Source organism: Trachemys scripta, chromosome 16, assembly GCF_013100865.1.
Source record: "Trachemys scripta elegans isolate TJP31775 chromosome 16, CAS_Tse_1.0, whole genome shotgun sequence".
NCBI lineage: Eukaryota > Metazoa > Chordata > Testudines > Emydidae > Trachemys > Trachemys scripta.
Window position 1 is genome coordinate 12176063 of NC_048313.1, and position 17389 is coordinate 12193451.

The following is a 17389-nucleotide window of genomic DNA, read 5'->3' on the forward strand; positions in this document are numbered from 1 at the left end:
CAGCTGGTCACTCGTAAAGTGATGACATTCTCCAACCGTTCAAATCCCTTCCTGTTCAATCACGAGTCAACAGTATTGATGCAGCCTTACCTGCGGTGCTGCCCTGCCTCAGAGCAGGCACTTTCCCAGTGACTGCTCCTGGCGGACGTTACAGTTCTGATAAGACGCTTTGGTCATCTCCTCTCACTTGCTCTGAAGATGATTTTATTTCCAATCCAAGTTAGAAACCTAATGCGGTCTTGGGCTTATGAATGGGTCGGCTTTGTGGCTGGTTAACAAAACTCCACAGAAACCTGAGTCACCCCTACCCCCACCCACCCCCACACTTTTCCTTCCCTCTTTTCGAGTCTGCAATTTTTCAAAACTTCTCCAAATTTGAAATGGTTACTGAATGGAAAAAGTGGGGGATGAGGGGAAACCATTGCGTTGCCGTCAATGGCAAAATGGGGCAGAGGTCGATTTAAATAATATGTCTCACCTGTGAAAAGCAAAACCATTTCAGTTTGAAATTTCCTGTACAGAACTCCCCCCCCCCCCCAAAAAAAAAACCCCAACTTTCTTCTGTGGAAAAAAAACTTCAATTTCGATAAACCCCCTTTTTCAGCAGTAAAATTTTCCTTTCAGCTCTCTTCGCTCATCATCCGGTGAATGAAAGTGGCCAGGGCTGCGTCCGGAGAGAAGCCCATGGAAGACGGTTTGGGTTAGAATTCTAGCCCTCATGCAAGACTCTTGCCAGGTCCCTGTTAGAAAATCTCTTTGCCCGATTCCCCACCGCCTTGCATCTTGAGCAGTTATTTTCTCCTTGCACAACATAACATTCCCGCCCAGTGGCTAACCTCACCTGCTTTGCACAGCTGTGAACGGCAGCACAAAGTTCAAGGCACAGGTTGAATTAACGGCTCAGGTGGTGTACATCTGCACTGTTCCACTGACTCCTGCATCGATTTGTACCAGCAGAAGATTTGGCCCGGTCTCCGTCTGTCGCTACATTCCCACTTCAGTTGGGCTTCCAGTTTCTAGGCTTGGTGGGACTCGTGAGTTTTTCCCCTCTGAGATCTTGAGCTCAACTTTGAGCCCAATACCCCGAAGTTCAGGTCAGGCTGTTATAAAGAGGCTTTTGCAGAATTGAAATCTTGGTGTGGGTCAGATTTCAGAAGCCCCTTCCCTCCCCCAGGTCAGGGCACATTTGGACTCAGGGGTTCGGGATAAACTTTTGAGCAAACCTAACTCTGAACTCAGGTAGAGAACAGGCAAAGCAGCGAGTGATTCCTCTCTCTCTCTTTAGCTCCCAGCTGCTAGAAATTCCTTTCCTGCAATGGCAGCGTAAGCCCAAAGGAATGGGCTGCCCTCCTAAGGACAGCTGGGGGCTAAAGGGGCGGGGGGGAGAAGTCTTGCTGCATTTTTCTAGGATAGACGCTGTCACCTCAGATCAGCTTCTCTCCCTTTTGCCTCATCTTTGTCATTCTGCCCCAACCTGTCAGAGCAAGACAGAGTCTCATGTTATATCCTGGGGGCGGTGTGCAGTGTGAAAGCAGAAGGCCAGAAATTAGAGCGCCTTGAGGTTGCCAGTTCAAATCTGGCCCAGCAGGGTAGCAAACTGTTATGTCTCGTGGCACACAAACAGACCCATTAGATAAGAACATCAGATGCTCTTGGTAGAAGGTTCTGACATAACACTACTTTATTTCAGAACCACAAGAACCCAAAACAGTGAGAGACAAACCAGGCTGCTCTCTACAACAGAAAGGCACAACCCATCCCACCTTACTCTAGACTGGCTGTCTGCTGACTGACTGCTCACAGGCTTCCCAACAGAGCTCCTGCCTGCAAGCAGAACCAGGAAAACCCCTGAGATCACAATTTTAGCACCGTTTTCAGTACACCAGATGATCAAGTGTCACGAGCATCTAATGGCAGCTCAGAGTCATAACAGAAGTGAGTTGGTCTTAGTGCTTGGTGGACAGGTGTCAGTTTTGCTTCCCAAGAGCCCCATCCCTCCCTTGGACTCTGCTCTCTTGTCCTGCATTAGAAATTATCTTTTGCTTCCCTCGCTCCTTCTAGCCTCTTCTCCCTGTCACAGGAATCACCTGACTTTCTTGTCTCTCTGCTCCTGGTGCTGGGACCTTCCATCAGCTAATTTGGCTGCGTGACTCAGGAATGTGATCGGAGTCCCTCCCCTCACCCCCTATGGCCGAGCTCAGACTAATCCAATTCTCCCCATATGCTTCCAAATGCCATGGCTCTGACCTCACCCTAATCTCCAGTAATTGGGCTGCCGGGCAGCCAGACCCATCCGGAGATAATTGGATGTGCCGAGTCTTTGCATGGAAGATGTCCCACTCCAGATGCTGCTGGTAGCCATTCCCAGGGGCTGAGATTCGCGCTCATCCCCTGATTGTTGGAGGCAGTCACTCGGGTCTTTGAAACATAAGGCAATAAAGCCAACCAGGAACTGTGCCCGCAGATGCAGTTTTGTGGCGCTCAGTATAAGGTGTCCTTTCGATCAAGCAATCCCCCTTGCTGACCATCCTCATCGTCAGCGACTGCTGCCCAAGCTGCTGCAAACCCGACCACCACACCTGCTCCCCCCCAGCGCAGGCTTTGGGCAGCACCATCTCCATTGGCCCTGACTGACAGGCAGGGCCTGGCTCCCACCACGATGGCTTCAAGGAAGGCCTGCTCCTCAGGGAGACTGAGGCAGGTATGCTGCCCGCGTAATGGGGTCTAAGAACCCGGAGTGTCTGCAGAATGGCTAGAAGGCCAACCCTTCTCTGTATCTCAGTTTCCCCATCTGTAAAATGGATAAAATGATACTCACTGAGGGCGCCAGCACAGCAAGTGACATCACTCCCTGGGCCCGGTCCCAGAATGAGGCCCCCAACAAGGACTGATTCTCCCCTCACCTGTGCAGCACCCAGAACAACAGGGCCCTGAGCGCCACCGATGCTTCTGGGGGCCAGCGTCATACGAATCACTAAGAAATCATCCCCTGGAGCCGCCTGACCCCACGGCCCACACCCCCGGTCCCTCACGCCAGGTCTGAAGAAAACAGCACCAAAACCGAGCGATGCGGCTCATGCAAATGACACCGGAGCCATACATTATCTCCATTTCAGAGGCCTGATCACGGGTGCCGCTGTACATTACCCACGCGCACATAATAGGAAACCATCCAGACGCCGGCGAAGGGTCCAGCTTCGCCGAGCCCAGGGGCTGGCAGCGAGCTGGGAGAGGAGCAGCATTAGCAGATAAGGGAAAAGGTCAGCCCTGCCAAGCTAAATCCTTGACCTGTTATTTAAAAGGTCAGGCAGAGTTCAATAGACTACTCCAGGTCAATTCACTCAATTAAAATATTAAAAGTTCATGTCAGGAGCACAGAGATGGGGGCTAAACCCCCTCTGCCCCCAAACCTCCCCACACACAGGGAGAAAGTGAAGGGAGTACAGAAGGTGGGGAAGGGAGGGGGAAAGAAGAATGGGAGACATGGGGAGGGGCAGTTTTTGGCTACGTGCTGGTACAAGGTCCCTCGGCATAACGGGAGAAGCCCGAGCATGCAGTGGAGTTTGTAATCCAACTCAATAAACAGCATTAAGAAGGGTCGGGAAGGGGGAATCCATTTTGTATCATTGACCCTATCCTGTCGACAGTAAGTGGTGATCCTCCTTCAGCTCCAGGGGGTCTGCGTTCCATCCCGTAGCCACGGTGCAGTTGTAAGTGGACAGACCGGTGACAGCCATGAGGTCTTCAGTGATGACCGGATTGCGCCGTGCCATTAGGACAGGTATTTAGAGCGAATCCAAAGCCAACGGGAGCGTTTCCATTGACCTCAGTGCCCCGCAGAGTGGACTCTTAGCGGGTGCCTCTCACTCTGGTATCTGGTCTCTCGATACACAGCTTCAGTTTACGAACACAAGAAGGGCCAAACGAGGTCCGACCAATGGTCCACCTAGCCCAGGAGCCTGTCTTCTGACCGTGGCCATTGCCAGGTGCTTCAGTGGGAACGAACAGAATGGGGCAATTATCGTGTGATCCATCCCATCGTCCAGTCCCAGCCTCTGACAGTCAGAGGTTTAGGGACACCCAGAGCAGGGGGTTGTGTCCCTGGCTATCTTGGCTGACTGATGGACCTATCCTCCTGGACACTTTAATGTTTCCCAGAGAGGCAAACACACCATGCTCCCCCAGCAGCTGTTGGCATTAAAGGGCAGCAGGATGACATGACAATTCTCACAGGCAGTATAGCCTAGCGGATAGTGCACGAGGCTGGGACTCCAGAGACCTGGGTTCCTTTCACCAGCTCTGCTGCAGCTTTGAGATCTGCAGTGCGACATGAGGCAAAGCGTTGGTTAATACTGCAATGTGTGTGCACAGAGAGGAAAACCACGAGATAATGAGGAACGCAGAAAGGCACCCACCAGACAGGAGAGCGCAGAGCTGCCGGAGAAGAAAAGGAGCCGGAATCACTGAAGCAGGGAATTTTCATTTAAGAGGCCGCATTTGCAATCCTGCAGCAGCTACAGCTATTGCTCAGGTTATTACCGCCACACAGATGAGAAGGGCTCATTCCACTGCACGCTCAGTAAAGCTGGCAATATTGTCCTGCATTTGACCTAGTCACATTTCATCTCTAAGGGTGTGAGGGGGGAGAGAGATGCTGTGGGGAGGCCTGTGCGTTCACGCTGTGGCTTTTTACTTCCCCTTGATAAATCCTTCGCTGTCTCAATCACATGAAGGTTTGTTCAATCTCTGCAAATCATGAGATGGGGTGAGGGGGTAGCTTCTCAGACTGCCCTTCAAGCCATCTGTGAAATCCTGGAGATGGGAATGGGGGCCATTCCCATACTGGCAGGAGCCCCAGGGGCACACATGGACTACGTGAGCGTCCCCCACACTGGTACGTTCATGGTGCGTGCAGCGAAGTTAGATGAAAATATCAGCTATTCTTGCTGGAAGGTTGCCATGTAACATAACTTCATTTCTTAGACTCCAGAAACCTCACACACAAGAACGAAAAGCAGAGAGACAAAGCAGGCTGCTCCCTAAAGCAGTGAGGCACCCTAGCTATCCCTAGGCTGGCTGACGAAGAACCAGATCACATGCTTTCCTACAGAGCCCTTTGCCCTGCGAGAAGGCTCAGTAAAACCCTTCCTCTGACCACGATAGCTTGGGAGTTTAACACTGTTTTCAATAAACCGCAGACACCAGGCTGTATCCGGCTACGAAACTGTAACCAAGAGTTGTGCCTGAGCCACATGCCCTTCAGGCCAAGAAGCGAGGTGGATTTCAGCTAGATTGGCACCAGGGGTAGGGTTGGCTGGTGAAGGCGAAGGACGGGAACTCAGGAACCCGGGTTCCATCCCTGCCTCTTGCTCCGGGGTTCCATTTACACGCGTGTAGCCAGGGCAGTGTGGAATATGCAGAGATGTTTGTTTCTCTTGAGGGGCAAAGTGCTCAGCGAGCGTAGCACTGACTCATCAGGCTCCTACCAGGAGATCTGGGCTGGGACGTCTTGCGCTGAGCTCGAGAGACTCCATTCCTCCTGGATTTTGCCCACTGGACGTCCTGCCTTGCTGGATTCTTTAACCCCGCTGTGACCAACGCACCCGATTCAGCCCCGAGTCCACGGCTGATTCTATGCAGAGCCTTTAGAAGGCTTCGAATTCCCAGGCTAAGCAGCTATAAATAACCCCCCCCTATAAAAAGTGCTTCTCATCCTCCCCCCGCCCTCCACCCACACCCTGGCAGCCCCTTAACCTCCTACAGCAGGTCCAATTAATCTCTGTCATGGGGTAATCAAAAGGAGAGGGGACACGGGAATACAGCTGTGTCAGCAATTAATCTAACTCCGTTTCATGGGAAGGGGAAGGGGGGATTCCGAGGGGAGGGGGATGCATGAGAGGAAATGGAATCTCAGCACCGGCGGACGCTTCAGAAGGTGCGATGGGGGCACCCCAGACTGGCACCAGAATTACACCTGCACCTGTCCTGCTGAGGGCCTGAATCAAGTATCAGTGACCAAGAGGAAAGGCCAGGCCCTGCGAGCTGCTTCTCTCATACAATCAGGAAATCCAGGCCACGGATGCTCCATCCATCAAACCAAACACCTTCCCTGCTTGCCCGCCCCTCCCTCCCCCCAACACAGGTTGGCCTCCTGGTCATAGATGGGGTCCTGAGACGCACCCCCTCATCCACCTTATGAGCCTGAATAACGCCCTAAAGGAGCTAAGGGCAGGTCTACACTACAGACTTCTGCCAGCATAGCTCTGCCGGCCAGGGGAAGGAGCCCTGATCCACACAGCTCTGCTGCCGGCAAACACCTCGGGTACATGGAGCTATACCACCATCACAGGATCTAACCAGATCAGCCACAACATCACCGGCTCATTCACCTGCACATCCACCAATGTTATATATGCCATCATATGCCAGCAATGCCCCTCTGCTCTGTACATTGGCCAAACTGGACAGTCACTACGCAAGAGGATAAATGGACACAAGTCAGATATCAGGAATGGCAATATACAAAAACCTGTAGGAGAACACTTCAACCTCCATGGCCACACAATAGCAGATGTAAAGGTAGCCATCTTACAGCAAAAAAAACTTCAGGACCAGACTCCAAAGAGAAACTGCTGAGCTCCAGTTCATTTGCAAATTTGACACCATCAGATCAGGATTAAACAAAGACTGTGAATGGCTATCCAACTACAGAAACAGTTTCTCCTCCCGTGGTGTTCACACCTCAACTGCTAGCAGAGCACCTCACCCTCCCTGATTGAACTAACCTCGTTATCTCCATACTGATTTATACCTGCCTCTGGAGATTTCCATTACTTGCATCTGAAGAAGTGAGGTTCTTACCCACGAAAGCTTATGCTCCCAATACTTCTGTTAGTCTCAAAGGTGCCACAGGACCCTCTGTTCCCTTTTTACAGATTCAGACTAACACGGCTACCCCTCTGATAATCAGCAGCACTGTTACCCTATCGCTCGTTGTGCTCCGGGCACCAGCTGTACAATCCCGATACAAAGCGCAGCATTGCTGGTACAGCTGCGTGCACACCAGGAATGCTTTGGGGCCAGTATAGCTATCCCAGTGTGAACACAGCCATCACCCCTCTGAATGAGGGGGTTCTACTCTCATAACTGAGCCCCAGCGCAGGAGCTCCCCTGATATTGGTGCAAAAGCAATAAACAAACACGCTCCAAGTGCCAGCCCTCGTAGGTGCTGCCGCACGCCCTGGCTTCAAGAGATTTCCATCATCTACTGGGTTTGCAGCTCGGTTCAGTGGCTCTCAGCACCCCTGCCAGCCCTTCAAACTCGGCCGGGGCTCTGAGAGTCAAGCTGGGTATTTTCCTTCAGGCTCAGCATTAGCTGTAGAAAAAGTTCTGCGGGACAAACTAGGCCTGTGGTTACATCTCTTCACCCCCTTTCTTTTCCCAGTTATCCCAGGCCATCAATAGCTTTGCACAGGTGTAACTCAGTGGGCCACTCTGTCACCAGTGCACCAGGTGGAATCGCTCTCCCAGAGCTGTGCCGGCTCTGCAGCACTAACTGCAGTTAAATACAGCACAAACGGATTTTCGTCGGCAGGTTTGATTCGGACAGGCAGGAGCAGAGAGCTACTGAGGGAGATGGTGCTGTTTGTGCATTACTCCTCTGCCCACTGCTGTCATCAGCAAAAACGGACAGGGTCAATTTTGTAAGGGCTCCTTCTAAAGACTTAAACAACACCAGCTTGAGACCCACCCAGAAACCTGGGAAACAATATATACCCCCCTGGCTGCTTGTGACAGGCAATACTTCTCCATTCCCAAGCACTGAGTCCAGAGATTTAAAACAAAGAGAATGTTACTAGGTAAAGCAGAGACAACCAAATAAACTCAGGAAAACCAGCAATTAATAAATAACAATATTAGGTAGGACTCCGCTCCCCAGGGTAGCAGCAACAGCCCCAACCTCCATCCTCCCCTTTCCCACTCACAGTTTGTTGTCCTGAGTTGGTGGAGTCCAAAGATTCAGGCAGGCCACTACTGCTTTGAGAACTCCACCCTTTGACCCAGCTGAGATGATAGCAACTTCAATTGCAGGGTAGAGAAACCTACAAGCCAGTCTCCAAGCCAGATTGTGGCTCTCTCTGACGGTTAGACTCCAGTTACATACAAACCACATTCCCTAATCCACCCATACTCTGTATCATCTTACCCCCAGCTTCCCCAACACACAAACTAGAACACCTCCTGTTTTTTCTTGGTTTGTGCCAGGCATCCTGCCTCAACTATGCCTGACTGCAGTCTCAGTCAGGGTGACCCCACACACGTTTGGTATTAATCTCTTGTCCCACTATTTCCCAACGAGAGCAAGAGAATTTTACTGCCCCCAAACTCAAAACTTCACTGTGTTTACACTGAAACCCGCCACACTGCCACATAACTGAAATGCAAATGAGACCTGAGTCATTCAGCCAATTCCCATTACCCTCCAGCAGATGTCAGCAGAGAGCTCTCTTTTCTCTGTCCATCTGGCGGTCCCACGCAGCTCTGGGCCCCGCTTCTCTCTAGTCACCAACAGGTGTCAGGAGTGAGCACCCTTCTCTCTAAAGCTGGTGTGCGCTCAACCAGTTCTGAGAGCAGAGACGCACCTTTGGGACCTGATTTGCCACTGCCTAGCCCTGTGAGCCACCATTTACACCGGGGCAAAGTGGTTGCAGGATGATGGAGAATCAGGCATCTGAGATCACTGAGAATGAGCTAACGCACTTTTTGTTCTGATATCCCTGGCTCCAATCCAACCCCAGCTGGGAGTGAAGAAAAGTTATTACCATGTGGTGGCTTCTCAGCACCCACGTCAAAGAAACTTTCATCCTGGGTCCTCCCACAAACCACCCAAATAGATGGTGCTAAATTTGAGCGTCTCTGATCAGCATAGAGAGGGATCAAATGGGCTATGGAGGCAGATCTCCCATATTCCCCCCTAGAATAGTGCTCCCTCTAGTTCATGTCCAAGGTACAGAGATGAGGATGCACTTTTGCCCATGGTGAATAAACAAAGAACATCCCTCCCCAAGTCTGTCTTTCACCCGCACTCAGCTCACTTTAGAAGAATAAATAAAAGCTTTCAGCAAAATTAGCAACAGAGGGGATAGATAAACACTAAGCAGATATTGACTTCTGTTGAGGTGAATGTCAAGATTTATTGACCTGGGGAGGTAAATATTGACCAAGGCAAAGCTAAGGTCAATAATTAACTCAAGGGACGATAAATCAACATACAATGAAACATGAACTCAGTATGTGTATTGTTACATACATGCTGAATGTCTCCATCTAGGAAACACTCCACTTGGGGCATGATTCTCTTAAAATGCCCCTGAGTTGCCTATAAACCCACTTGAACTAGTGGATTGTTCAATTACGAATGAAATTATAAAGCCTTCTAAATCTGAGGGGTCTGCATCTCAGTGTCACAAAATGGTCCAGTTTTGGAAAAAATAAAATGGGCCAGAGATTCTTTGCGGAGGTGTGTGAATCCCTTGAAGTCAGTGGAGTCAAGTCGGCAGAGAATTTCAGATGGAATTACTCTGCATTTGCACCAGTGTCAATAAAATCAGAATCTGGCTCTAACTCTAATGTAGTCAGCGAGTTATTTCAGACTTTTACATCTGAGTAACTGAGATCATCAGAACCTGTCCCTAATGCCATTGAAATCATGGTATTTCTCCAGGTTTATATCGGTTTCATGCAAATCAAAATCTGTCTCCCTCTCTCGCTAGTTTACTTGATGAGACAAAGCTTTTCTTCAGGCCGGTGGAGCAGGAGAGACCATTGCTACTCTGACACCTGCGAAAGGGTTGTTTATGGTATAATAGGTTCTTACACCCAGCATGTATATTTCAAGAGGCAGATGTGGAACTTTATAACACAGTAAGTATTCCCTCTGCAGGGCAATGAAGGAGGGTGGGGATAGGGTCAAAGGCATCTCCATAAAAATTAAAAAAGGTGGGGGAGGAATATATCTCAGTAGCTTCACTGGCCTGAAACAACCATGCTTTAGCGCCTCCATCAATTCCTTGCACCTAGCACTTAAAAACGGAGCTGGGATTGTTTGTGTATCTAATTCAATTACAATTCCTTTGGAACACTGTCTGGTAGCTTCCCCTGCTCTGTCGGCCTGATACCCGCTACTAGGAAAGACTGTGTCTAAAATAAATAAAAGAAGAGCTCTTCCGTTAATTAAACTCTTACAGAGACCAAGACTCGAATGGTTACCATTTAAATAAATCAGATGCAGCCAATGTTTATGTCCCCTGTCCAATTGGCCTGTATTTGGCAGTACAGCTGAGGTTCGGTCTAGAGGCTGCCTACAGGGCCGTATATGCGTCCATGCTGATGTTAACCAGAGGAAGATAGCCTGTTTACTAGATATTAATCTAGCAGACCCCTCCTCACTTCCACCACCGCGCCCCAAAGTGTGTACGTGGGCTTTCTTTAAAAAAAACACAAATATTTTGACAAAGTTCTTCTCTGTGTGTTTTTGAATTATTAAAACTGGTCAGGTTTAAACGTCTTCGTTATTGTTCATCATTTGTGCCAGTGGTTTCACTCAGTTTGAACAAGAAAACTAGACCTGCCAATTCCATTTTCTGGGCCAGATGCTTAGCTTGTGTAAAATCATTGTAGCTCCAATGACTTCAGAGGAACCAAGCCGATTCACACCAGCTGGGGATCTCACCGCATTGACTCCAATGGAGCTACGGCCAATTCACACCAGCTGGGGATCTGGCCCCATTGACTCCAATGATGTTACGGCCGATTCACACCGGCTGGGGATCTGGCCCCATTGACTCCAATGGCGCTACGGCCGAGTCACACCAACTGGGGATCTGGCCCCATTGACTCCAATGGAGCAACGGCCGATTCACACCAGCTGGGGATCTGGCCCCATTGACTCCAATGGCGCTACGGCCGATTCACACCAACTGGGGATCTGGCCCCATTGACTCCAATGGAGCTACGGCCGATTCACACCGGCTGGGGATCTGGCCCCATTGACTCCCATGGAGCTACGGCCGATTCACACCAGCTGGGGATCTGGCCCCATTGACTCCAATGGAGCAACGGCCGATTCACACCAGCTGGGGATCTCACCGCATTGACTCCAATGGCGCTACGGCCGATTCACACCAGCTGGGGATCTGGCCCCATTGACTCCAATGGCACTATGGCCGAGTCACACCAGCTGGGGATCTGGCCCCATTGACTCCAATGGCACTATGGCCGATTCACACCAGCTGGGGATCTGGCCCCATTGACTCCAATGGAGCTACGGCCGATTCACACCGGCTGGGGATCTGGCCCCATTGACTCCCATGGAGCTACGGCCGATTCACACCAGCTGGGGATCTGGCCCCATTGACTCCAATGGCGCTACGGCCGATTCACACCAGCTGGGGATCTGGCCCCATTGACTCCAATGGCACTATGGCCGAGTCACACCAGCTGGGGATCTGGCCCCATTGACTCCAATGGCACTATGGCCGATTCACACCAGCTGGGGATCTGGCCCCATTGACTCCAATGGAGCTACGGCCTATTCACACCAGCTGGGGATCTGGCCCCATTGACTCCAATGGAGCTACGGCCGATTCACACCAGCTGGGGATCTCACCACATTGACTCCAATGGCGCTACGGCCGAGTCACACCAGCTGGGGATCTGGCCCCATTGACTCCAATGGTGTTACGGCCGATTCACACCGGCTGGGGATCTGGCCCCATTGACTCCAATGGCGCTACGGCCGAGTCACACCAACTGGGGATCTGGCCCCATTGACTCCAATGGAGCAACGGCCGATTCACACCAGCTGGGGATCTGGCCCCATTGACTCCAATGGCGCTACGGCCGATTCACACCAACTGGGGATCTGGCCCCATTGACTCCAATGGAGCTACGGCCGATTCACACCGGCTGGGGATCTGGCCCCATTGACTCCCATGGAGTGGGGTTGATTTACAGCAGCTGGGGATCCAGGATACTGTCTCGAAGGCAGATCCACAAGCCCATGCAAAGCTGTGTTCATAACGGTCTGCTAAGGCAGATGGACTTGGGCCCTTGTCAGTTTGGTGGACTGCATTTCTCCTGCTCTAGCATGAGGCTGTCTCCCATTATCACCTGACTCCAGGGGCCCCCAAAACACACACCAAATATTGAGAGCCTCCCCATAAAGTGGTGACACCTAGCCATGCTGCTGAGCAGATGCTGAGCGTGGCATGTGCGGCGTGGCCAACTCTCAAGATCTGGTTGTTTTTCTTTAAAGGCCCCAGCTCCTGGAGTCAGAGAAATATAGAAGAACCTCAGCCTCTCTTTTTTTGTTGTTGTTGTTAAGTTTCTAGCCCCTCTGGTGCCCAGGGAAGCTTGGAAACGGCTTAGAAGCCAGGAGGCAAATAAAAAGGATACAACAATTATTATTTTTAAACAATCTCGTGATTTTTAAGCTTATCTTGTGATTTTCTGGGTGCCTGACTCATGATTTTTGAACACTTGGTGACACTGCTTAAGTCTTTGAGGATTGGGGCCTTAATTTATTTGCTGATGAGATGGCACCCCTCCATCACCCTCAACAGGACAATTTTCTGTCCTTGCAAGCTAAATAAATGGGCGACACTTGGGAGAAGCGTCTCTGACAGCCCTGTGGACCAGCTCCTCATAGAATCATAGAATATCAGAGTTGGAAGGGACCTCAAGAGGTCATCTAGTCCAACCCCCTGCTCAAAGCAGGACCAATTCCCAGCTAAATCATCCCAGCCAGGGCTTTGTCAAGCCGGGCCTTAAAAACCTCCAAGGAAGGAGACTCTACCTCCTCCCCCAACGGGCCCCCCCATCCTTTTGGCAAGGGGTCCCCGCCCCAGGAGCAGGGCTGCGTTCTGATGCAGTGCATGCTAAGGCTCTCACGTGAAACCTAAGGCTGTTTTTCCTTTTGTCCTTTGAGGGGCATTTTCTGCCACAAGGGGAATAGGATTCTCCAGGGAGAAAGAGAGCTGGCCCTCAATCAATCTCTTCAGCCTGCTTTGGGGCGGCCTGGACAGGAAAGCATTTAAAGGGCCAGGCATGCTGCTCCCCGCCCTACCGCTGTATGGCTTGGCAATCTGGGGGTGAGATGAAAGCCTAGTGGGGCAGGAGGGGGAATGTCTATTCGTTCATTATCATCTAGGGCCTAACGGCAGGTGTTGAAACAACATGGGATTTTACGTAGACACCCCAAAAATGAATAAGAATTACAAATAAATCAATGCTGGGCTCTTCCTCTTTGCTCAAGGGCAGAGGAAGCGAGAGATTCCAGGGGTGCACACGGCGTCAGCTGCTTGCCAACAGCTGATCATGCGTGTGGTGGCAGCACAGAGACCACCCTGTACCTGGGCTTCTCTCCCTGCACCAGGGCCATCGCCAACGGTCTCATCTACACAGGCAGGACCAAAGCATGTTCTAGTACAACCGGGCACTGCCACGTTTTAACAACTTCCCGCCACTCTAGCTCTCAGGCTGGTTGGGACCTTAGAACAGACCAAAGCACTGCGGATGGTAACCTGGACTAGAGGATGTCAGGATAGTGCTGGGATGGCCCAGCCCATTTGCTGCAGCAGCTGAGAACCGTCCCCTGCAGACCCCAGTAAAAAAGGCAGTTGCCCCATGGGACTTTTACCTGTTATGTCAGCTGTTGAGAGCCCTGGTCTCACAGCACCAGATGCTCCATTACAGACCCCAGAAGAATGTTTACGGGTTTCTTCCCATCAACTCCCGTCTTAATGTCAAACAGGAGGAGGCTGCAGCCCTTAAGTTTGTCTGGAGCAGGGCTGTGATGGCCGAGCCCCATCGATATCGCTGGTCTCAGGGGATCTGATAAGGCTCATGTTTCTCAGTGCCTTGAATTCGTATCAGAGACGGGCTCAAAGCAAAAATCCCCCAAAGCTAATGATGCCACAGTGGGGTCATGGGCTGGGCTTGTGCCACCCAGCTGTCCCCTACCACACGAACACTGCTAGGTGGCAGCAGTAGAATGTTAATATCCTCTGATGAGACTCAGCCACTGAAGGGGGACAAGGACGAACTTGGACTCGGGGACCCAGTAGGTCCCTTCCAGCCCTGTGACCTACGTTTCACATGCCAAATTTTTCACTAGGCCAGGCAAAAACAGTTGCTCACACATAGCATCGTGCTAGCCCCCCACATTAACAGAGGGGGAAATCTGAGGCACTTACCAAAGAAGTCACACGGCCAGTGAGTGGCAGAGCTGGGGAATTGAACCCAGGAGTCCTGCTTCTAGGTCCTGCTGCGTTGTTATTGTCTCAGTAAGAAAGCCAGCCTAGAAAGTGCTGTAAAAGAAAAGAACCACCACCAAAACAGGCAAACAACGTATTAATTAAAAACACCTGAATAAATAGTTCTGCCTTCCAGCTTGCTACTAGCAGCATTGATTATACAGGCTTTAAAGTCCATGTCACCAGATTCTCAGCTGCTGGGAGCCAAGGCAGCCCTGTTGATTTCAGTGGATCTGCCCTTATGCGTCCAGAATAGGAGAAATAATGACACAGAGCCGGAGCTATCAACAGCTGACGACAGCAAACCCCGTATACGTCTCTGCTTTGGGAACAACCGGCAACTGCTTCTGTTATCAGCCACCGGCACCAGCAAACCCTCAGGTCCCCATCTGGCAACGAGGGGAATGGAATTCTTCAGTGCCAACACAGCGATAGCTTTCCTAACAGGGCATTGATAACGGAGTAGTGGGGCAGGGAGAGTGGCGTCCCGCAGAGATAAATCAGCTGGAGTAGATGTATTAATTTGCCACGTAACTTGAACTTTCATTGTGGAGGGCGATGAAGTTCCGCTGACGTCTTGAGTGTGCTGCGGAGAAACGCCTGATCCAGGAGCCAGTTTGAATCGGGCCTGGACCAACAGTGGCCAATGCCATTCAGAAGCCACAGAGTCGGGAGGAAATCTTCCCCCGTGGAAAGGGCTAGGATGGAGTTTTAAAAGGAGCCCAAGCAAGGCAGGAGCACAAGACCCAGCTGGGCTCCTGTGAAAATCCTGCCCCAGGGTTTCTTTAGCCTTCTTTGAAGGCCAGGAGGTGTTGGCCACTGCGGGACCTGGGCTACCGGCCTCGGTGGGGTTATGGCCTGTTCTACTATGGAGAGCCTTGTGTTCTGATGACAGTGGAAGGTACCCCACACTTCCCACCACCACTGCCACCCCTGCTTGGGACCTCCGCTGTCTGTTTATAAATTCAGTAGGTGTCTCTCTTTGCTTTGGCATGGTCCAGAGGGTGCGTATGGAGGTGCTCGTTTTTAGGATGATGTGCATCGCGGAGGCCTTGACACACCTGTTTGCTGGAGTTCCAGTGGCACTAAAGGTAGTGATGTTAGCTCATGTCCTAGCCAGGTTCCGGCTCGGGTGGTTACAGTCTGCCTCCCTCCATTCCAGTTCTTCTTTTGCTAACAGACTTCTGTGTAAGGCCACTGAATGGGTGCTACGTCCCACCCCAGAGCTGGCTGCATGTCAGTGATGGAGGAGTCATCCCCGCTTATGCAGTTAGTGTGACAACCGGATCCTTCAGGCTGAGGGGTGGGAGCGCGGCATCCCACAGAGATAAATCAGACGTATTAATTTGCCGCGTAAATATGCCTGCATATAAATGCCAGTTATTATTTCTCTGGGTATTTCTGGAGCACTCATCACCCTAGTATCTAGGTACTGACTGTAAGTCGAAAAGTCCGTCTGATGATGGGCCACCTTCTCAGCTTCCCTTTTGGCAGGGAGGGGATTCTGTGAGTCAAGGGGGAAGGTTGGGGAAGGACCCCATGCGCCTTATAGTCTGCTCTACTCAGGGAAGCCCTGGCATTGCGCGCTAAGAGGCAACACGGGGTCACAGTGGGTATAAATTGGAGCAGTCCCCCTGACGTTCCTGCAGCTCCGGTTCACCGCGAGATGCAGGGACCATAGTGCATAGCCAGCCGTCAGGATATGGAGTGGCCCCTGTGCCCCACCTCAAAGGGCTCTAGCCAGCCATCAATCCTGATCCTATCTTCACCTGCAAAGCCTCCTTTGAGCCACCTTGCTGCCTCCGGCTTGATCCGCACAATGGTAGGTGACATGAGGTTTCGCAGGCGAAGATGGAGAGACTTAATACCTATTAATAACTCAATAGGAGCTGACAAGTTGCTCGAGACAGGTTTGCGCAGACCGGGGACCCGGAGAAGCCATCACTTAGCTTCTCTTGGCCTTTAATCAGCCGGTGTCACATCTTCACACCAGATAACAGGGCAGCTAGACATTGTGGCCGATAAGGGAGACGGCTTTTGCAAATTGACCTGAGATGGAGGTTTGAGCGGGGTGGGGAGGGGGGTTTAGAATCAACGCAGAGGAAATTGTATCTTGTTTTGGTGTCGGCGGCTGTCACGGGCAGTGAGTCTGGCCGCCGGCCACGCTCCTCAAATGCTGCACACTGTCCGGATCCCCCCTCCTCCAGCAGCAGCTGCTCTTCGCCCGCGGCAGCAGAGGCCGAATGCGGTTACTGGGTAACTGGACTTTTGGTGTCTGGTCAGCAGTAGTGACTGGACACTGCACATGTCCCCTGTCGAACGGACTTTCCGGTCAAAAACCGGACACCTGGCAACCCTAACTTAAGAGCAGCCGTTCATGTCAGGGAGAAGGGCTGCTGTCGACTGTGACCTGAACCCCTGACTGTGTGTGGGGGGGCGTGTCAGAGCCCCACCCCCAATTCCGCACCAGGCCTCTATCCCTGTAATGGGCCTAGAGCAGAACCCCAGATTTAGTCAACTGGCTTCAGGCTCCATCACAGACTAAAACCGAGACCAGCCGGCCCCAGTGACTCACAAGCCAGGCCTGAGTTTCCAAGGACCCTGAGCCACGTCTGGGTTGGTGCTGTCAGGGCAAGGGGCAGCGCTGGGATCCAGACAGGATTGAGGCTGAATCCAGTTCAAGATCTCACAGTGCCAAAATCTAGCCAGCTGGTCTTGCTAGATTTCATCCCTGAATGGCAGAGATCTGGAGGGAGCAAACCACTGTGAGATTTCCACCATCTTGGATGGCATCTGCTCTCACACCATGGAGCATTCCTGACAGACCGACGCCATCTTGGGGGGAAGTCACAGAGCAGTGGCTAGTCTCACAAAATTCTGGCCCCATCTGATCAAAACCCAAACCCTGCACAGACTGAGGCCAAAGGAAACGTGTGCCCTGTGCCAGAGCTGGGAGGGAAGCCACAGTTATACCCAAGAACTGAAGCTGGTCCTGTAGGATCCTCAGGACAGAGCTTACTTGAGGCTGCTGGACCCAGGAAGACCCTGTAGTTCTCTCTGGCTCCCGGTCTGTG

At 51.6% G+C, this 17389-nt stretch overlaps 1 long non-coding RNA gene across 1 annotated transcript in view; it reads right to left on the reverse strand.

Annotated features, from left to right (window-relative positions):
- Nucleotides 1–14958, reverse strand: part of LOC117888611 — a 31544-nt gene extending 16586 nt beyond the window's left edge. The window contains exon 1 of the long non-coding RNA XR_004648350.1: nucleotides 14256–14958. This is a non-coding gene — a long non-coding RNA (uncharacterized LOC117888611). The remainder of the gene's footprint in view (nucleotides 1–14255) is intronic.
- Nucleotides 14959–17389: the final 2431 nt, after the last annotated feature.